Source organism: Typopeltis vanoorti, chromosome 14 (genome assembly GCF_054136105.1).
Source record: "Typopeltis vanoorti isolate ZY-2024b chromosome 14, IOZ_Tvanoo_1.0, whole genome shotgun sequence".
Taxonomy (NCBI): Eukaryota; Metazoa; Arthropoda; class Arachnida; order Uropygi; family Thelyphonidae; genus Typopeltis; species Typopeltis vanoorti.
In genome coordinates, this window is record NC_143562.1 from 115,165,323 (window position 1) to 115,188,311 (window position 22,989).

General features: G+C 37.5%; 1 protein-coding gene and 1 pseudogene across 4 annotated transcripts in view; one reads left to right on the forward strand and one right to left on the reverse strand.

Annotated features, from left to right (window-relative positions):
- The window catches only part of LOC150099849 (glypican-6-like), a 331,314-nt gene that overhangs the window by 17,049 nt on the left and 291,276 nt on the right, over nt 1–22,989 (forward strand). The gene's annotated exons all lie outside the window — the stretch shown is intronic.
- On the reverse strand, nt 4,951–6,595 carry LOC150099850 (serine/threonine-protein phosphatase 4 regulatory subunit 3A-like; annotated as a pseudogene).

Sequence of the window (22,989 nt, forward strand, 5' to 3'; positions counted from 1 at the left end):
TATATTACTGTGTATCCTTCTCCTCTGTCCAAGGAAGCAGTCACTTTATTGTAATAAGTAAGTAGATTACTAAAACATGACCTCCCTTTAGCAAATCCATGCTGTCCATCAAAGATTATACCATTGTTGTCAACCCAACTCTGGATCCTAGTTCTCACAAGCTTCTCCAACAACTTAACCACAACACCTGACACACAGATAGGCCTATAGTTTGATGCTTGAGTTCGATCACCTCCTTTATGAAGTGGCACAATCTTGCCCTCCTTCCACTCTTTAGGAACTTGACCAAGTGCAAGACTCGTATTAAAACAATATGTCAAGGCAGGTGTCAACTCTCTGGCACACTCCTTCAGAATACGTGGTGATATATTATCAAGTCCCACAGCCTTATTTACATCTAGTTTACTCAACTCCCCAAACACCTCTTGCTCACTTACAGTCAGTCTCTCCTCCCCATCATCAACTGCTCTTAATCTCTCCATGAAGTCACATTCACAAGATTGAAAGATCTTTATGAATTGCTCATTAAGTATCTCCACAACACATTCTGCAACAGCTGTCTTTATACCATTTCCTCCAATCAATGTCATCCTTCCATAATCATTCTTTCTTTTGCTGGCTACATATCGAAAGAACTCCCTAGGATTCTTTTTGGCTTCATTAGCTAACTGCTGTTCATACCTCTCTTTAGCTACTCTCACCAACCAAGTCACCCTCCTTGCCTGGTCTTTGTAGACCTCATGAAATTGGTTACTTCCACTTCTCTTATGCTGTCTCCACAATGCCTTTTTTTTCTGTATTGCATGCTTAATCTCTTTATTCATCCATCTCACACCTACCTTATTTAACCTTCTCACCCGTGGTATACATTTAGACATTGCATCTACTAAATAGTTTTTGAAAATCCCCCAAGCTGCATTGATCTCTTTTCCAGCTAACTCCTCATTCCATGCTACATCTGCAAGCTGTCTCCTGAGCTCTTCATAATCACCCCCCCTTCTAGTTCCACATATACCCTTTTTTCACAGGGGTCCTTGCACTGCTGGCAACCACCCAGGTAATCACCTCATGGTCACTTTCACCAATTGGTGGATGATTTGACACCTCATTTATAATTGCATCCTCCGATGAGATGACCAAATCCAAGATTGTTAATCCTCGTGTGCCCTCTGTTACATACTGTCTGAGGTAGTTATCCCTCAAAAACTCAAGAAACTCATTTTCTTTACTTCCAGTCACTATCTCTTCAATCCAGTCTATATTGCCATAATTAAAATCACCCATAATGATCACCCTTTTCTTATTTGCTTGGCTTATTTGACTATACATTTCACTATCACCACCATCCACATTACCAGGTCTATAACAACATCCCACCAAGTATTTGATTCTATTCACCTCTATCTCACACCATACTGCCTCAAAACCACTGGCCCTATTTCCCTCTTGCATCTCTACCTTGTATGGACATAACTCTTTCTCTATCATCAATAGCACTCCCCCTCCCTTTTTATCCCTTCTATCCTCACGAAACACATCATACCTTTCCATCTCTATTCCTGTCAGGATGTCGTCCTCATCTAACCATGTCTCACTTATTCCAACAATCTCTGGGTACACAGACACAATTAGTGCAACCATTTCATCCGCCTTGTTTCTTATGCTTCTAGCATTGGTATACAAACACAACAACTCATTTCTGGATCTACAGCTAGTTCCACTGATACCATTCACTCGATGTGCTCTCTCCATGCTGGACTGGGGCCATTTCTCTTTCTGCTTCTTCATTTTAGAACCCTTTGCAACAACATCTGTTTCCTCTTGATCCTTGGTCATCCCATTACTTTCCTGCCTACAAATGTCTCACCTCCTCTTGGAGCATCCACCTTTCTCACGCTGTGTATCCCTGTCCACCCTGGGCCTCCCCGTTTCCCTGCTCCTCTTGCACACCCATTCTCTCATTTTCTATACTCATACCACTCACTTCCCCATTCATTTCCACTTCTTCAATCTCTCCTGTCTTACTCTCCTGCTCTTCCACATCACTCCCCTCTCGATCTGATTCATTTTCTCTATTCACTTCTCTACCTTCCAGCAGCAGTCTCTCCAAGCGACTCACACCATAACCACTCAAATGCAGTCCATCGCTCCCATACAGCTCACTTCGTCCCTCAAACTCATTCCACACGTTAACAAACTGTACACCCATCTCCTCACACATTTCAGCCAGAATACCATTCATAATCCTTGCTCTCCGCCTCATTTCACCACAATCATACCTAGGCAACACACTGACCACCCTTCCTGTCACACTATTCTCTTTTATCTTTCCAAGCAGTCTCTTGACATTCATTTTGACATGCTCTTTGTTCTCTCTCAAATCATTTGTACCAATTAATACAATTAACTCTTTTGCTCGCTCCCGCCTCATATCCAATGCCTCAATCACTCTACTTATTTTACCGCCTGGAAAACATACCTTGTGCATTTTATCCTCTAGCACACCTTTAATAATGGAGTCGCCATACAACACCACTCGCTCATCTTTCGTTAACTCTTTCATGCCATCATGATTTATTTTAATAGTTTTGACCTGAATTCTCTTAATTTCATTCCGCATCCATTTCATTTCTTGCCTCATCCAATCTAATTCACTTTCCGAACCTCGCGACACATTCTCTCTATCATTAAATCTTTCTAACTTTCTAACTCTCGACCCCCTCTTCTCACATTCCCTCTCATTCATCCTTCTTTGTTTCCGTACTTTCGGTCCAACATACGTCCAACTTTCACTGTCATTCTTCTCACTTTCACTCTCATTTATCTTTCTTTGTTTCCGTACTTTCGGACTAACATGCGTCCAACTTTCGCTATCATTCTTCTCACTTTTACTGTCATTCATCTTTCTTTGTTTCAGTACTTTCGGTCCAACATGCGTCGAACTTTCGCCATCATTTATTCTTTCGATTTTTTTTACTTGCGATTTCTGCATTACGCAAGTTCTACTTTCATTCGTTCTCTCAATTTCGTTTCTTTCCACCTCACTTTCGTCCCTTTTAACATCCGTTACGGTTGTCAAATCGCTCTTTTTCTTTTTTCCCGATTTTTTAACATTTTTTCGCTTCTCTTGCTCACCATCCATTTCTTTCAAACGTGCAATCGATACACAATCAGTACTAGCACTTTCTGTCATCAATTTCATATTCGCATTCATTAGTTCTTCGTTCAAGTCACACTTCGCACACACCCTTCTTCCATCCACACTAAACATCCACAAATCATTTATGTAATCGAAGGAATACATATAACAGACCTCACACTTAACGAAACGACTGAAATCTACATTCAAATCATGGAATGACAATGCCGCCGCCATTTTTTTTTTTTTCTCTCTGCCGGTTACTAGGTCTAATAATAACGATTTCGTAATTTAGTTTAGACAAGAAAAAAAAACCCACACTAATAATACCCGTAGCGTACAACGTTTACAGCCACTCTTACTCAAACAATTACGCATATATACTTAATTATTCCTAGTAAAAACTTATATAGATCATAAATAGAATCATATAGATGCACTTCTTCTTTTAACCCTTTTTTATAGCCACTTCTGGCTATAGGTTTCTCCCAATTCTCTCCATCTGTTTCTATCGTGAACTTGTTGGTTCCAAAGAGTTCCAGTTGTTTTTCTTATATCATCCGACCATCTTCTTTCAGGTCTTTCAGCTGATCTTTTACCTTCATATGGTCGCCACTCCAGTAAAACTTTTGTCCATCTATTGTCCTTGAGTCTTGTGATGTGTCCCACCTTCCATTTCTTTTGAAGTATGTTTTCTCCAATATCTAAAAATTTTGTTTTAGCTCTTATTTCTTCATTTTATCTCTGAGTCTTAGGTTTAGCAGACATCTTTCCATTCTTCTTTCTGTTTTTTTTTTTTTTTTTTTGCATTTTATCTATTATTTCCTTTTTGATTGGCCAAGTTACTGCTCCGTATATCATAACGGGCAATTTGAACAGTCTTGCTCTGTTTTCAGGTTTTTTTTTTTATTTTGCTGTTTAAAAATCTCCTCAATTTTCCAATAGCTGCCCATCTCATTCCTATTATTTTTTTTCACTTCTTCCATGACTCCCTGTTTCTTCATTGTTAACCATTTTCCTAATATACATACTCATCTACTATTTCCATTTCTTTATTATTGTTTACTTAATAATGTTGTGTCTTTCATCGTATCCTTTTCAGTTTGTCATTATTTTGGTTTTCTCAGAATTAATGTCTAATCCAGTTTCTAGTGATTTAGTTGTTAGATCTTCTATCATTTCTTTTAAATCTTTCATATTGTTTGCAGTAATAAGAATATTATCATTAGCAAATCTTAGGTTATTTAATTTAATTCCAGTAATATTGACTCCTTTATTGGACCATTCTAAATTACATATATGTTCCAGTGTTAATGTGAAGAGTTCGGGAGAAATGGTGTCTCCTTGTCTTATTCCTTGATTGTCTGCGCGGTTCGCCTAGTGGCTATGTGCTTCGCAGCCTGGGGAAGGAGTGTCCTAGGTTCGATTCCCGTCGACAATGTGAGGGGCTTAAGGATCTTCCTCAGCCATAGCCAAGTTAGCTGGTCTTGGGCGTGGACAGCAAGGTTTTTTCCACCAGTTTATCTGGGGTTTTTTCATCGCACAAACAGGCAAACTGGTCTAGTAAACACACACTGATTACAGTCAGGAATACTGACCCAGCCATAGGCCTGATTCGTCAGCTATGCCATTTCCGGAGCCCGGATAAAATTTGGGGGGACTGAGATGGTGCCATACCTCCCCGTAAAGGGGACTCAGTGCCCTGTATCATCATACGATTATTATTATTCTTTGATTTATGTGAAATTTTTTGCTTATTTCATTAAGAATGATATTTGATGTAGCATTTCCATAAATATATTTTATTATTATTATTCATCCTTGAGTCCTATAATTTTGCACTTAAAACGAAGTGCACAAAGTACCAGGAATGTGTGTTTAGACTTCATGAGCACAAGAATCCTACGTAACAGATCTTTGTGGAGGATGTAGTTTTTTTATATGGTATGTGTGATATTCCACACAAAATGATAAAAGTTCTAAAATGAGACCAAGAAGCTGGGCTGTTTGACTGTCCTCTTTACTTGGCCTTTCTTCTGCTGTGTTGGCTAATAGTGGTGCTATCAAAACATGCATACAGTGTTTGTAAAAATAGATCAAAAAATCAGTCTTTTCTGATTTATTTACTGTTGCAAGCATGTTCTCGGGATCTAACAGTATCCGAAGGACTCCTGAGAGCTGCACAGCTCCTCCTAACTCTGGGTCTGGATCACATATCATTTGCTCTATAATAATGTTGATTATTAATTAATCATCATCCTGGGTGTTCACCTGCTGAAGAGCATATTCTCAGACCATGGACGGACTGAAGTCAACAGCATAGGACAGGATATCAATGGAGTCTGTCTTAATAGTTTGGTCATTCATTTCTAGGGTGATTTTCTAAAGCTTGTAAAACACCTAGGCTGGACAATGCCTTAAAAAAGATTCCCTATTCTGTGGCTGTAAAACCTGAGAAAACATGCAAAACTCTTTCAAAAACAAAACAGGTCTCTTCTCTTATTGTCTGTAGCTTCATTAGTTAACTGGGCAAAAAGTTCAAGAAATTTTTGATCCTTCTGAAGTAATGAAACAATTTCTACTTTGTTGAAGAAATTACACAAATTAAGTGTTGACAACATATTTTCTTCAAATACAGATGGGGTAGGTAAAACAACATCCTGAATATACTGCACTCTGTAAATTTGAATTTTTGCTACCAGTTCAGAATTAGAAATAAGAATAACTTCCTTAAACCATGATACACTCCTTAGATATTCTCGGTGGCACTTTGGTATAGGAAAAGTAGGATCATATTCAAATACATCAACAACATCAAATATTGTGTCATCTGCAACATCACTTCAAACAGTGGATTTTTATTTAAAAGAAAAATATTTTTGAATATTTCGTACAACTGGTGGAGGCCATAGATATTCTCCAGGTCCTCACACATATGAAACACTTCCAGTAATTTTTTAATATAGTTTTCAGATTCCAACAACATTGATAACTTTTCCCTACGAATAGGCGAAAGCAAACAACTACTTATTAGTTCACTGACTTCCTCTAATCTGCTTAGTTCACAAGCAGGAAGTTCTATTGGAGGTGCTGAGTCAGAAACATCTTCAAAACGTTCATCTTCTGATTCTTCAACAAGATCTGTAGATATAACTTGAACCTGGCATATTTTTTTCTCATATTTCATCACGTTCTGCTTTTTCTTGAAAACTAAGAGCTAAATCATAATTGTCTCCTTCAGACCAAACTATTAATGTTTCCTGCTGCTTTTGATAAGCTGTATCTGGCTGAATTTTTGACTTCAACAATAAGGAACCATCTGATTCTGCTCAAACTAACAAAGACATTCCCTTCAGTCTTTCTACGTACGAAGAAGATACATGACTTGTTCCTCTATCATCTCACTGACAATCTGTATTCAGGGTATAGTTTCACACGTCTCCTTGTATCTGCCATATTTTTTCTTAATATTTTGTCTAAGTAGTTCCTGCCTAATTTGTCACATCTGATATACTGATGATATATAACAGAAATGTGAACATTCTTCAAGTTGTTGGATAAATTTCTTTTCTGTTACCAAAAAAGAAATATCCAGTAAGCGAAGAAGTGGTTGATGGCCAAATAATTATTTAACACATTATAGCAATAGGTTTGAGTAGTGAGAACTAACCATTAACAGGATAGAATTATAGAAATTTTCCAAAGGAGATTGCAAAGGAACAATTTGGATTCATGCCTGGTAGATCAACAACAGATGCTATCTTTGGGTTACGGCAGATGATGGAAAAATATCGAGAGAAACAAAGGGAGCTACACTGATATTTATTGATCTGGAGAAAGCATATGATAGAGTGCCAAGACAAGAAGTCTGGAGGTGTCTGAGGGAGAAGAAGGTGCCGGAGAAATATGTCAGGTTGGTGCGGGAAATGTACAGAAATGTGAAGACAAGTGTTCGGACCTGTTTGGGACAGACAGAAAGTTTTCAAGTAACAGTTGGCTTGCATCAAGGGTCAGCATTAAGTCCATTTCTGTTTAATATTGTGATGGAGGTGGTAACAGAGGGGGTGAGAGAAGATGCGCCTTGGACAATGTTGTATGCTGATGACATCTTGTTGTGTGTAGATTCAAGAGAAGAAGCGGGAACTAAACTGGAAAGATGGAGAAAAGTACTGGAAGAGAGAGGTATGAGACTGAGAAGAAGTAAGACAGAGTATATGTGTTGCGCAGTCGGCGGCAGCGGCCAGGAGATAGATCTGGAGCTGGAAGGAAATGTCATCAGGAAGGTGAGAGACTTTAGATACTTAGGTTCAACAGTGGAAGAAGATGGAGGAGCTGAGAAGGAAGTGGGATGCAGGATACAAGTGGGTTGGAGGAACTGGAGGGAGATGGCTGGAGTGTTATGCGATAAGAGGGTGCCGATCAATCTGAAAGGCAAAATTTATAGGACAGTGGTGAGGCCAGCTATGACATATGCTATAGAAACTGTAGCCCTGAGGAAAAATAACATCAGCAAGATGGAAGTAGCAGAGATGAGAATGCTTAGGTGGATGTGCGGTGTGACCAGAAAGGATCGTCTGAGAAATGACTATGTCAGGGGAACAGTGAAAGTTATGAACTTAGGAGCGAAAATACAGGAGGCAAGGTTGAGATGGTTTGGTCATGTAATGAGGAGGGAGGACGAATATGTGGGAAGAAGGGTCATGCAGATGGATGTGCAAGGAAGGCGGAAGCGTGGACGGCCAAAGAAGAGATGGAGTGAGCTGGTAGAAGAGGACTTGAAGATGAAGAACTTGGATGTGGTGACAGCCCAATACAGGAAGGTGTGGAGGAGACTCATTACGAACAGTGACCCCCACTTAAGTGGGAGAAGCTGCAGAAGAAGAAGAAGAATTATAAATTTTCCAAATATGAGATGTGCTTTGATTGCAAAGTCCTAATAAAGGTCTTTCTTATCATTGACAGGATTTGAACTCAGGTCTTTGAAATCAAAGGGCTGTCACAACCAAAATGAGCTATACCACCAGTTTTAAGTCTTGAGCATCATTTTAGCTTTAGCATGGCTTGTGATCACATTCATTATTTATCCACATTTGTCATTATATGTAGATTATAACTCAATTATCTGGCCTTGAGATCAGACCGGTGAGAAGCATGATGGTCAGTACTGCTCTGGTGTTTCAAGCTGGAAAAAGGCTTGAATTACAATGTTGTCATCTCAAAAGAGTTCTACAAATACTTCACTATCTTTACTTATCATTATTTTCAATGGATATTTCGGAATATAATCAGGCGGCTGCATACTTGCCCATAGGGCGATGCATAAAACTCCTTCTTTACCCATTCTTACCTGACATCACGTACACAGCAGATAAGATGTCATATTATGTTAATAAATTGTTTTTCAATGCCATAATCTTTAAGAGCTTCTATTATTGATGATGTTTCTATGCAATCAAAAGTTTTTTTAAAATCTATGAAGGCCATGTGAAGAGGAAGGCTGTATTCATTACATTTTTCAATAAGCTAGCTTATTGATTGAATATGATCTGTTGTACTGAAGATGTCATATTATGTTAATAAATTGTTTTTCAATGCCATAATCTTTAAGAGCTTCTATTATTGATGATGTTTCTATGCAATCAAAAGTTTTTTTAAAATCTTTGAAGGCCATGTGAAGAGGAAGGCTGTATTCATTACATTTTTCAATAAGCTAGCTTATTGATTGAATATGATCTGTTGTACTGAAGTTTTTTCTGAAACCAGCTTGTTCAGAAGTTTGTATTGAATCAAGTCTTGTTTCTAATTTATTGGTTATAATTCTAGTGAAAAGCTTATAAATGTGGGATAACAAAGTAATAGGTCTGTAGTTTTCTTGTTTTAATTTAATAGAGGCACTACCACCTCCTTATCCCTACATGTCAATGTACTTTATCATAGCAACAATGTGATGTGCAGTCTTCGTAACACTTGCAGTGTGCCTTCAGAACTTTAGTCCACTGCCTACCATCATCCCAAGATCCCGAATCTCATCCACTTCATGAAATACAACTCCATCAATACAGAATGTAGCTTTATATCTCTGTACTCCAATCTAAACAATAATGTTGGTCTAAAAATCCCATACATATGGAAGGCATATATTTATTCGTCCCACGAATCCTTCCTCTCTAAGAACAACTATAAACAGGACTGAGGTAAGGTGGTACAACACTGGGAAACTCGTTGCAAAGGTGGAGCAAGCTAACATCAATCTTATCTCAGTATCTTCCATAATGCAAAATAAATCTTCTTGTGGATATGTATAATGTTATGCATTAAGGGAAGACGAATCCTTCCTCTCTAAGAACAACTATAAACAGGACTGAGGTAAGGTGGTACAACACGGGGAAACTCGTTGCAAAGGTGGAGCAAGTTAACATCACTCTTATCTCAGTATCTCCCATAATGCAAAACACATCTCCTTGCAGATATGTATAATGTTATGCATTAAGTTTCGACCTTTATTGAGGTCTCTTCAGTGGGAGCCAGGCCCAAGTGGAGATACCAGGCAGAAGCATTAGCAAGGTCATCTCTACCTATAGGAGTTGCCAAACGGTGTGCTACCTTTATATTAAATTACTCTGGATTTAGAGAAAGATGTCGAAAGTTTATTTTTCACTTGGTTAGACTATAATAAATTTAGTTTAATCCTTTATCCAAGTGTGAGAACAAACTTTGCACCTGAAAGTATCTTCAGGACTGGGGTAAGGTGGTACAACACCGGGAAACTCATTGCAAAGGTGGAGCAAGCTAACATCACTCCTATCTCAGTATCTCCCATAATGCAAAACACATCTCCTTGCAGATATGTATGATGTTAGCCAGTCCCAAGCAGAGATAAATTCAATATCTCTCTCTAAATCCAGAGTAATTTAATAAAAAGGTGACACACTGTTCGGCAACTCCTATAGGTAGAGATGACCTTGCTAATGCTTCTGCCTGGTATCTCTACTTAGGCCTGGCTCCCACTGAAGAGACCTCAATAAAGGTCAAAACTAGTCTGGGTAGTGGCCCTTCCCTTAATGCATAACATTATACATATCCACAAAGAGATGTATTTTGCATTATGGGAGATACTGAGATAGTAGTGATGTTAGCTTGCGCCACCTTTGCAACGAGTTGCCCGGTGTTGTACCACCTTACCCCAGTCCTGAATATACTTTCAGGCACAAACTTTGTTTGCTTACACTTGGATAAAGGATTAAACTAAATTTATTATAGTCTAACCAAGTGTAAAATAAACTTTCAACTATAAACGGAACTCTAGAAAATCCAGGATTCTAAATCTATAATAGCAACTTTTTTTTCCCCCTTCTCTTTAACAGGTCATCACTGTTAAAGAGAAGGGGGGGGGAAAAATCTATAAGAAAGTTTATTCATGTTGTAATTTATAAATAGTTTTTTTTTTTAATCAAAAATAACAATTGTAATAATAGAAATAGGACATCACTGTTACTGGAAGGAAAACCATCTGTAAGCAAGAATGTTTATTCATATAATCAAAAATTAAATTAGCTTGATGTAATTTTTTTTTTTTTTTCACTAGAGGTCATGCCAGTGAGTAGCATGTGATCAAATCATTGTTTCTCTAGCTTACGGTTTGAAATGTAACACAGGTTGTATTGTATATTTATGTATGCTCCAGATGATGATCTTGATATGAAGATCGAAACGTTGGGATAATAAAAGAGAGAGTTATTCTAACACGGTTGTAAAATCCACATAAAATATCATTAATACATAAGTTGAACAGTAGGGGGTCTACAAACAGAACCCCAAGGCACATCACAACTTGCTTATATATTTCAGAAAGCTAATCTTCAATCTACCTAACCAATCTGTTATCCGATACCGTGTTCTGCAGCTTATAAACCAATCTGTCGTGGTAATCTATCAAATGGCTTTGTAAAGTCCAAGAAAATCATTGTATACAAATGTTCCTTATTCAACGCATTCATCACCTTATCATAAAATGTAAGCCGATTGCTAAAAATCTATCCTTCACAAACCCATGCTGACCCTCATTGAATCTTGTGTCCATTAACCCAATCCTGTATTTGATTCCTAACCAATTTCTCTAACACTTTGACCACAACTGTAGATATGAAGACCTGTCTATAATTGGGAACTTCTGTTTTAGAACCATGCTTGTGGAGAGGTGCTATTTTGTCTTTTTTCCACTCCCTAGAAACCTTTCCCACTGCAAGACTTTCATTAAAATAACCATTCTCATAGGCTTATTGACATCTAACCAAAGCAATGCTTGATACGCCTGATTCTTTCACCTTTAATTTTCTTAATCCTTGTTCATCGGTGTATATCACCCAAGCATGATATACACTGATGAACTTTCATTAAATAATTCCAAATATTACTTACTATGGCTTGCTACTGCCATTTCAAGTGATATATTGGAATACACCAGTGTTGTCAACCTGTCATAATGTTTTCCTCTTGTTTGCCACATAGCAGAAAATTTCCTAGGTTCAGCTTTGATCTGACTGGCCAATCTGCTCTCTTCCACTTTTTCTTTTTTTAACCGTGCTTATCAATTTTCTGGCCTGCTGTTTATATTCCTCATGTATCTGCTCACTATAAACTTTCTTGTGCCTTCTACATAACAACTTTTGCCACACTGAGTGCACGATTTTGCTTTTCAGATGTACTTTGTAACCAAGCAAAAAAAAAAAAAAAAAACTACAAAATGAGTTAGCTTTGTAAACATGTGCTATGATAAGATGGTTGATTTTATTTATATTGTCTGCTATGTCTTTCGGATGTATGTGTTTCTTGTAGTTCACATGTTGTGTAGGATGAAAAACCAGTGTCTCTGAAGTAAAAATCCTTCATATTCGCATTCATTTTAAATGTATAAAGGTTTCTAGTGTCATAGATGGGATTTGGACTCAGATCTTTCCAACTGTAGGACACTTGATACCAGCTGAGCTATGTATTATTATTATTATTGTTCCGGGAAACTCCAAGGAGTCGACAGACTCATCGAGGGAGGCCCTAACATCATGTCAAGAACAACTATTCAACATTCACACAGTATCTATCATACCTTGCCTTGAACTCATTCACGGTCGTAGCACCCACAACAGACTCTGGAAGCTTATTCCACTCATTTACCACTCTCCAAGTAAAGAACCTAGCTCTAACACCCTTGTCAACCACGCTCTTGCCCAGCTTCCATGCATGGCCCCTAGTCCTCCCACCACCAGTCATATTTTCAAAAATATCTTCTGGATCAATCTTATAAAAACCCTTCAGTAATTTGAATGTCTCAATCATATCACTCACCCCTCCTTCACCTATCGTCCAATTTCTGCAACCCACAAATCTTCAACCTATTCTCATAAGGTTCATTCCACAGACCTGCTATCATCTTGGTCACTCGTCTCTGGACCCTCTCCACTTCCTCCCCATCACGAAGAAACCCTGGTGCCCATAGCTGGGCACAGAAGTCCAGATGGGGTCTTATCAAGGCTCGATACAGAGGAACAACAACTTGTTCATCTCTACATGTTAAAGTATTTTTCAGAAGCCAAGTGATTTGGTATGCTGTTTTAGTTACTTTTGCAATGTGCCCCCTAAACTTCAACTCCCTATCCACCAACACTCCCAAATCCCTGGCCTCATCAATCTCCTGGAGTATGATTCCACCAATGCGATATACTGCTGCTATTCTTTTCACCCCAAAGTGCATAACCTTACACTTTGCCACATTAAATTCACATCCATTTTTCCTAGCCCAGTCCTCCAAACTATCCAAATCATCCTGTAAAATTTTGACATCCTGTGCACTCACAATTGCTCTACCCAACTTTGCATCATCAGCAAACAAGTGAACACTTCCTCTCAGATTCTTTCCAATATCATTGATGAACAAATTGAAAAGCAGTGGTCCAAGAACAGAGGCACTGTTCTTGGACCACTGCTTTTCAACCCTGTGGCACTCCACTAGTCACAAGACGTCTTTTAGACTCCACTCCTGAATAAACCACTCTTTGATATCTCTCCTTCAACCACCCTCTTATCCATCTCACCAACCCTATATCTATACCCATCTGCTCCAGTTTACTGATTAGGGTTCCATGTGGTATCCTATCAAAAGCCTTGGCAAGGTCCAGTAGTATCACTGTAAACCCATTACCCCTATCCAGTTCAGCCATCACTGTGTTATAAAACGTGAGCAAGTATCTACTCATTAAGCCATTATTTTGTTATAAGTGATTTCATTAGGACTGAAAGTACTTAACAAGAGATTGTATTTGCAGTTTAACGAGTTTTGAATGGCACTTGTGACATAGCAATAATTATTAGAACCATTATCAGCACACATTTTTACAAGAGAAAAGAATAATAATTTTTATTATTGCAAATATTTCACCCAGAAATTAAGGGCCATACTATTTACAGAGCTGAGCAACATGTTGGAATTGAACCAAACAGGTGGTTCTAAAATAAAATTAGATTAAAATTAAAACTAAAATTGAAATGATTTGAAATATAAAAATTAACATTATTTAGATAAATAAAATGACTGAATGATGGCATTATATTAAAAAAGGGGAGGGGGGGGGGCACGCTGTGTTACTTGCCATTGTCATTTATCAGGATAATCTTTAAAGGTATACGTGTGGCATTGACTATAAACAACAAATTACACAATAACCACAGTAATTAAGTTGAATGAAATGAAAGTACAGATATTTCATACTGAAAATAACAGTACATCATCAGGGCATAGAAACAAGAAAATCAAAGAAATGGGAATACAAGGTACATACAGCAGTTGGTGATTTACCAATTAAAAACAGTTGTCACATGCTAAAAATTCATAAATAATATTAAACTATTTAATGGTTACATAAAATAAGAACCTCCCAAACTTTTGGGAGAGAGACAATTGTTTCACTTCAGATTTGGCTGATGTAAAAGGGCTTGCTTGGCTTTGCAAATTTCTTTGAGAAGGCCTTCATATTTAAACCTTCTTCTAAGGAGAAGATGAGCTTCATCCCACTGGATACTGTGTTTAGTGTGAATAGCAGACTTTTGAGGTTTCATGTATTCAGTATAATACTGATGTTCATTAATTCTTTTTTCCAAAGAAGAGCCTGTCTGCCCAGAGTATGTCAGATTACATTCACAAAGTACCTGGTAAATGCCAGCTAATGATAGAGGTGACGGTTTGTCTTTTGTAGATGGCAACAGATGAGAAATTTTGTTGATAGGAAGATATGTGGGAACAAGGTATACTTCTTTAAAATTCTACCAATCGGTTCAGAGATACCAGAAATATAAGGGATTGGAACTCTGCAGTCTGTTGTGAAGCTGAGGTGTTGGAACGTAGGAGTCAATTATATGCTGGATTTGATTATGATTGTAACCATTAAATTCCATCAAAGTTTTGATAGTGAGAAGTTCTTGTTGTAAGCGTGAGGGAGAGGCACACACATTTTGTGCTCTGTTAATTAAATAAAGACTTGTTTAAGACTTGCTCCTTTAATTAAGCCTTTATGCTCTATTAATTAAAGACTTGTTATTAAAAACCACAGGATTCTAGTCACTTATATTTCTGGTATCTCTGAACTGATTGGCAGAATTTTGAAGAAGTATCACATTGTTCCCACATATCTTCTTATAAACAAAATTTCTCATCTGTTGCCCATCTACAAAAGACAGACTGTCACCTCTCATTAGATGGCATTTACCAGATACCTTGTGAATGTAATCTGACATATTTTGGGCAGTCAGGCTCTTCTGTGGAAAAAAAGAATTAATGAATTCATGAAACCTCAAAAGTCTGGTCTGGCACAACATAATATTGACACTAAACACAGTATCTAGTGGGATGAAGCTCATCTTCTCCATAGTAGCAGGTTTAAATATGAATACCTTTTCGAAGAAAGTTGCAAAGCCAAGCCCTTTTACATCAGCTAAATCTGAATCAGAACAGCTCTCTCTCTCTCCCCCAAAAGTTTGGGAGATTCTTATTTTATGTAACCATTAAAAATAGTTTAATAATATTATTTATTAATATTAATTTCTAGCTTGTGGCGACAGTTTTTAATTGTTAAACCACCGACTGCTGTATGTACCTTGTATTTTAGTTCTTGCTGGATCTTGTCCTTTAAAGGCCATAGTTTTTGATTTTTCTGTTGATATTATCATACCATAATCTTTGGATATCTCATTTAGATCTGAAATAGCTTTCTGTAAGTTATCTTCAGAATTTGTAATTATTATTAGGTCGTCGGCAAAGAGGAGAGTGTTTAAGTTTACTGTAGGAGAAAGTTTAATTCCTTGATGTAAATTTTTATTCCATTTTATTATTATTTCATTTAAGTAGATATTAAAAAGAGTTATTTAATTTTTATAATTTATTATTTCTTTTTTGTTCTTTTTTTATATTTTGATGGAAAAAATCCCACATTGGTGTTGGTTCACAAATTTTGCTTCTTGCATATTTTGCCGATTAATGAATATTAATAAATATATTCTTATTCATATAAGTTTCATTTCAAAGGTATTGATAAGAAACACAAAATAGATTACAAATGCAAAATCTTGAATATAAATTGTATTGAATATAAATACAATAAATATTATAATAATATATGTCTGTATACGATTTTATTTCGATGGGGACCGTGAAATATTTTAATTTTTCCAAAGGGGGCCTTGGCATTCATATGTTTGGGAAGCACTGCTATAAACTGATCAAAGGAACTGCTATTAGAGGCCCTTTGTCACTTGCACTTTCCTGATTCTACTTAGTGCATCTGAAGATTTCCTGTCGTCTTCAATAACACCTCAACCTTCCTTTTGGGTATGCTACTTGGATAATGTGTTTGCCATCTGGAAAGACTGAGAAGCATCTCTGCTGACTTAACTATAATGAACAGCCTACATCGATTCATCAACTTCATCACAGAAAAAGAAAAGGACAGAAAATTAGCCTTCCTGGACATCCTCCCTTCCCATACCCCATCTGGAATGCTTAAAAAATCTTTCACTGTAAAACTATCTTCACAGCTATTACATACAAGAAGATTCAGCTTATTATCCATCTCAAAAAAAAAAGTTTGCTTCAAATCTTTGCTGAATAGAGCATATATTATCTGCTCCAATTCTCATGCTCTCTAACAAGAACTGAACTCCATTCAATGCATCATATACAGAATGGCTTCACCTCAAGGAAGTTCGAATGCATCCTGGACACACAAGCCTAACCCCAAGAACCCTGAGCCAGTACTGCGAGTCCCTAATAGTACAGGCATCACAGAGGCAGTTTCAAAGATCCTGAAAAGATACAGTTTAGCCCCTACATTCTTCCCTGTCAACAAAATCTTCTGGTTAACATCCAGAAAAGATAAACAGCTCCTTCTCTAGTATTTACCAGGTTCAGTGTGAGTGCCTTCACTCATACATTTGGTCAAAAAAATTTCTACAAGAATGGCTGTTTTATATCACTAACAATAAACCTGAAAAATATGGCCTTGCGCAACATGGAGTGGACACTGATCACAATATCAGAATGGTCTATCCATTGCCAAGATTTTGGAAGTGTGTCATCTTCATAAATGGCAAGCAATAGCGCTCCTTCCTTTTTTTTAAAAAATATGATGCTGTCATTTTATTTATCTAAATTTTTTTAAATTTCGGTATTTCAAATCATTTTAATTTTAGTTTTAATTGTAATCCCATTTTATTTTGTAACCACTCTTATCATGGCATTCCAACATTTGGTGCAGCTCTTAAAATAGGATCAACTTTCTTTGTTCTTGCTTTGCCTTGTGAGTATGCTGATGCACTGATGATTGCCCATTAATTTCTGGTTGAAATATTTGCAATAATTAAAATTATTTTTCTTCATTCTTGTGAATGCTTGTGTCTAAATAACCTTCACATTAGTATGCCACAGTATCCTGTAATGCACAGAAAAGGTTCTACCAAATACTTAAATGTAGTTTATTAATATGCCGATGATGCAAAGTTGCATAGAGCAATAGTGAATACACATGATGTCAAAATTTTGCAAGATGATTTGGATAGATTGGCAGACTGGGTTAAGGAGAATGGATGTCAGTTTAATGTGGCAAAGTGTAAGGTTATGCATTTTGGGATGAAAAGATTATCAGCAGTATACAACATTGATGGAACCATACTTCAAGAAATTGACAAAGCTAGGGACTTGGGAGTGTTAGTGGATAGGGAGTTAAAGTTTAGAGGCACATAGCAAAATTGGCTAAAGCAGATCATCAGATCACTTGGTTACTGAAGAATACTTTGAAGAGCAGAGACAAGCAGGTTATTGTTCCCCTTTATTGAGCCTTGTTAAGACCCCATCTTGATTACTGTGCACAGATCTGGGTGGCAGGGTTTCTTGGTGATGTGTAGGAGGTGGAGAGGATCCAGAAGTGAGCGACCAAGATGGTAGCTGGTCTATGGAATGAACATTATGATAGCAGGTTAAAGATTTGTGGGTTACAGAAACTGGTTGATATGTGGAAAAGGGGGTGATATGATTGAGACATGCAAATTACCGAGGGGTTTTTACAAGATTAATTTAGAGGAAATTTTTCAGAACAGGTGTGGTGGTGGTGGGAGAACATGGAGCCATCCATGGAAATTGAACAAGCAAGGGTGTTAAAACTAGGTTTTTTTACTTGGAGAGTGGTGAATGAGTGGAATAAGCTGCCAGAGTCTGTTGTGGATGTCATGATTTTAATGAGTTCAAAGCAAAGTAACTGTGCAAATGCTGAATAGTTTTTGACACAATGTTTAGGGTCTCCCTTGATCAGTCCAAGGGCTCCTTGGAGTTGCCCGTAATAATATCAGGGCCATCCTTTCTTTTAAGCAAGTCATAATTTATTTTAAAATGACATCAGTTTACTCATACAGGATCTTCCCTTGACAGAGTCATGCTGTTCCTCTTGTTCATCCATGCCATTCCTCATTTTGCTTCTCACTCGGCCAGCTGCTTTCCATGGCACAAATCTATTTGACATGCCCATCTTTTATGTTTGTATAATAAACTTAATAAACTGTAGATAGAAGGAGAGGTGATATTATTGAGACTTTTAAACTGTTGAGAGGTAGTTACAGGGTTGACACTAAGGAGTTCTTTTGTTTGGTGGAACAGGAGAAAGGAGCAAGGACAAGAGGCCATCCCTGGAAGTTAGGAGAGGAAGCTGTGAGCAAGAGGATGAGGAATTATTTCTTTGTATGGAGGGTGGTTCCCCATGGAATGCATTGGTGGTGAGAGCACAAATGGGTCAATGAGTTCAAGGAGTGGTATGATAGACTTTGTGTTTTATATGAAGGTCCTCCCAAGATGAGTCGTTTGATTCCATGGAGGCCTGAATCATCATCATAATAATAACCTCCTACGCAGAATCCTGTCAAATACCTTTGCAAAATCCTCAAGTATTGTGATATATTCATTCCATGTATCCAACTCTACTGTCACTGTTATCACACATAGCAGATTCCTAAGCAAGCCCTACCATTAACCAAGCCATGCTGTCCTTTATAGGATCACAAGTAATACTCACTACAGAATGTGGATCCTAATTAGCCTCTTCATAATGTCCACCTCTCACAGTCCAGTGGATTGTGCACCCACTCTCCTACTAACAGGCTGAGGGTTCAAATCCTGCCATGGCGATGGATGCTTATGATTGTCCTCAGGTGGGAGATGAATTTCATTGCCTGGTGTGAGACCACTGTCCCACTTATTGGAGGCCTGAAGTGGCTTGAAGAAGTTCTGTGTTAGGTATCTTGTTTTTGCACCATCTGAAAAAAGAAATTAAAAGTACAAAAAAAAAAAATTATATATATATATACAGGGTGTTCGGGATAAATTTGACATATTTATAATTAATTATATTTTTCCGTAAGTTACATGTATTAACACACACTTCTCTTCATTTAAAAGTTTGGACCCTTCTTCATTCATATACAAGATGTCAGAAAGGATGGATAGCTGGAACCCACCTGAATCATGGAAGAGAATAACTTGTATCATGATGATTCGTGCCCGCCATCAAAATAAGGATATTACGACTGCTGCCCAATGCTCCCTGAATACAGTAAAAACAATCAGGCATGAACTAGAGACTTGCAATGGTGACTACGAGGATGTAGCAAGAAGAAAGATCCCTAGCAGACGATCTGATTGCGTTCGTACAGCAGAATTCCTCGCAAATCTGCAGGAACAGGTGTTGAAGAACCCTGCATTGGAATTTCGGGCTTTGTTCGTGGAGTTGCTAACTGTAGTCAAGCCCTGGATAACAAGGGTAGCCAATGGTAGGCCGTATGTATGGCAGCAGGATTCGGCCCCTTGCCACACCTCTGGGAAAAGTCAAAAATGGTTGTCTGAAAATTTCTACGACTTCACCAGTCCAAATGTTTGGCCTCCAAACTCCCCAGACCTTAACCCCATGGATTATTTTGTATGGGGCGCAGTTGAAAAAGACACCAATCGCACTTCCAGTAATACAAAAGCCCAGTTAATGGATAAAATTAAAACAGTTTTTGCGGCCCTTCCCAGGGAGACTGTAGCATCAGCTTGTTCGAGGTTCCGAAGCAGAATTGAAGCTGTGATCGATGCTAATGGTGGTTATTTTGAGTAAATCTTGTTGATAGTATTGTAATTAACTCTGCCTGTAATGTTTTTTTGTCAATTCATTAAATTTAATAGATACAAAGAAGATTTTCTTTTTCCTTACGAAACTGTCAAATTTATCCCGAACACCCTGTATAGTTTGATAAAGAATAAAAAAAAAAAAAAAAAAACTTGAGCCCAACCACAATATCAAATGTACTTCAAGTTTGCAAATAACCTTTTATGGGTGGGTGCAACATAAAAAAAAAAAAAGATCTTGGTTTCCTTCTACTCATTAGGAATTGTGCTGGCATTGAGATTCATATTCAACAACTGTGTCAGAGGAGCTGCTAATTTGTTTGCACATTCCTTTAGCACCTTTGCCAATATTCCCCAATGTTCCAATCCAGCTCTTGCAATAGCTATGATATCTCAACTCATCCACCTCAGTCCTTTCATCTTGTTTTACCTCACTGTTTTGACAGCTCATGAGTCTGCCTGGGATGTACATGGGCTGTTCAATAAGTAATAAGACTAATTTTACTGTGGCGAAACCACTCATCACAATATTAATTTCTGTGGAATAAAGAAATGTTGCTGTGTGTATTAACAAAAGAGGTTGATAGATGGCGTATACAGGCTGATGTGCCAGCGTGTCACTTGACTAAACGCAAGTGCTCATCGGCGCATCTACGAGGTGCGACCAGTCTTCGAAATGGAAGCATCCTTGGAACAGCATTATGCGATTAAATTTTGTGTGCGTTTGCAAAAATCGGCATCGGACACTTTTAACATGATACACGAAGCTTTCCACGATGAAGCAATGTCGAGGGCAAGTGTTTTTCGCTGGCATAAAACTTTTAAGGAAGGAAGGCAAAAGGTGGAAGATCTTGAACGTGAGGGAAGACCTTCAACGTCCATCACAGAGACAATGATCAACACAGCAACGATTATCATCAAGCATGTCAAAAGGAAGCGTCCATTGCTGAAGAATGGCTTCTTATTGCACCACGATAATGTAAGGCCGCATATTGCTGGTTGTGTAGTGGATGTTTTGCAGAACAACAACACAGATATCCTACCACACCCTCCATCAGTCCTGATCTCGCACCGTGCGATTTCTGGCTGTTTCCTCAGCTCAAGAAACCACTAAGAGGCCGCCATTTCAAAAGAAACAAAGCATGTGTAAAAGCTGCAGAGGCGGTTTTGAAAGAACTCTCAAAAAACGGACTCTCACATGTGTTTAAGAAGTGGACGCAACGTTGGGACAAATGCATCACTTCTCACAGTAGCTACTTCGAAAAAGACCATGTAAATGATGACGATTAAAGGTAATCTGTTTTCTGTATAAATATAGTTTTATTACTTATTGAACAGCCTATGTATATCTTAAAGTGATTGCATGATTTGGCTTATTTTAAAGCATCTGACATGTTTTCTGCATTCACTAAGATTAATCTTAGTGAATGAAGAAATTTTTTATATTCACTAAAATTAATGTTCACAAAATGTTCTCTGGGATTTCCTTCTTCCTACAAAAGCCTTACTCTTTTTTTTTTTTTCACAATCCATCTACTTTTTTCACTACTTAATTACTTCTCTAGCCTGCTTTTTATATTGCATTTGGGCCTGTTCCTCACCTTTCTCCCAGTATTTTATACATAACATTTTCTTTTTATTCAGCTCTTAACTCTAGAGATGCAGCTGGAGCTTCTTTCAGATCTTTTGACTACTTCCCAAGCACTAATGATTTTTCTGATGTGTAATTTTCATGCCAAGGCACTTCTTTTTATAATCTCATTTATTGATTAATGTTAAAATCTATTGTATTTATTCCTGATGCTTCTGCCATTAGTGATCATGCATGTGAACAACAACTACTGGGTCGATTGATGTTCAGGTAACTTAATAACTAATTGGTTCAAATAAGCAGCTTATTTGAACCTTATCTTGTTATTGTTGTGTTTTATTTATGTATTTATTTTTTGACAAAACTAGTCTCATCATTCTTCATCATCCTTAACGATATCCCCTCTCTCTTCTCTCTCTCTCTCTCTCTCTCTCTCTCTCTCTCACTGACTCACTCACTCACTCACCCTACTGCATTTGTTCAAACTCTCACTGAGATGAGAGAGTGAAATTCTCCTGGCACCATTATGACATATGTTTTTGATTATAAAATTTGTACTTGCAAGATGAATTACACCAGATTCATTTAAGTGTAATCCATCCTGCAATTACAAAATTTGTTATTGGAGACATCCATATATCATACTGTTCCCCAGAACTCATGCAGTCACCCTGTTATGCATAGTTTTTCTGACTACCTATATTCACTCTTCTAGTAAAAGCATTATCCACCTTTTACATAGTGATTGATAATCATAACCTTTTAGCTCAACTTGCTCATGTTATACATTGGCAACAGGCTCACAAATTTAATCTCATTAAATAACTTGCATATTTTCCCTCATACTTATCTCTTTTCAAGCCATTAGTTTCGATTAATACTAATCATTTTCCATTTGTTCTATTTGTTTATGACATTTATATCCTCAGTCACATCATGAAATTTCACTCCTGGCTTTCATTATTTGCAAATATGGTACAACCCTAATTAGAATCTTAGTACATCACCATATCCATTTTCATCCTTTTCTGTTATTTTCTACTTTCCTTTTTTGTTTATTAATTTTGTTTCCTTTCTTAACTTCACTGGTATTTACTATATTATTTTTTAGTCTTTCCATCTTTGTTGTATTAGAAAGCATATTGCAGCTGTAAAATTTGTCATTTACTCTATTCCTTTTGGTTTTTCTTCTGCTACTTCCATATTAACTTATCTCTTTCAGTACAACCACTTCATCTTCCATGTTGTCATTTGTATTTTGGTTACCTTTAACCCCCCCCCCCTCTTTCTTGCATTCCCATCTATGCTGTCACCAACATTTATTTTCCTGACTTAACTTTTGCACCTCATTTACTTTTGAGGCACACTTTTCAAATACTTTCTACACACTTTTCTCTCTCTCTCTCTCTCTCTCACACCACTCTTGCTTTCAAAACAACTCATTTGCCCTAGGAAATAAGCACATTTTGCATACACTACATCTCATGAGGTCCCTCATGCTAAGCCTTATAAACAAAAGCTTCTTAAGCATCATTCTTTTGTGAATACCAAAACAATGGTGTGCTA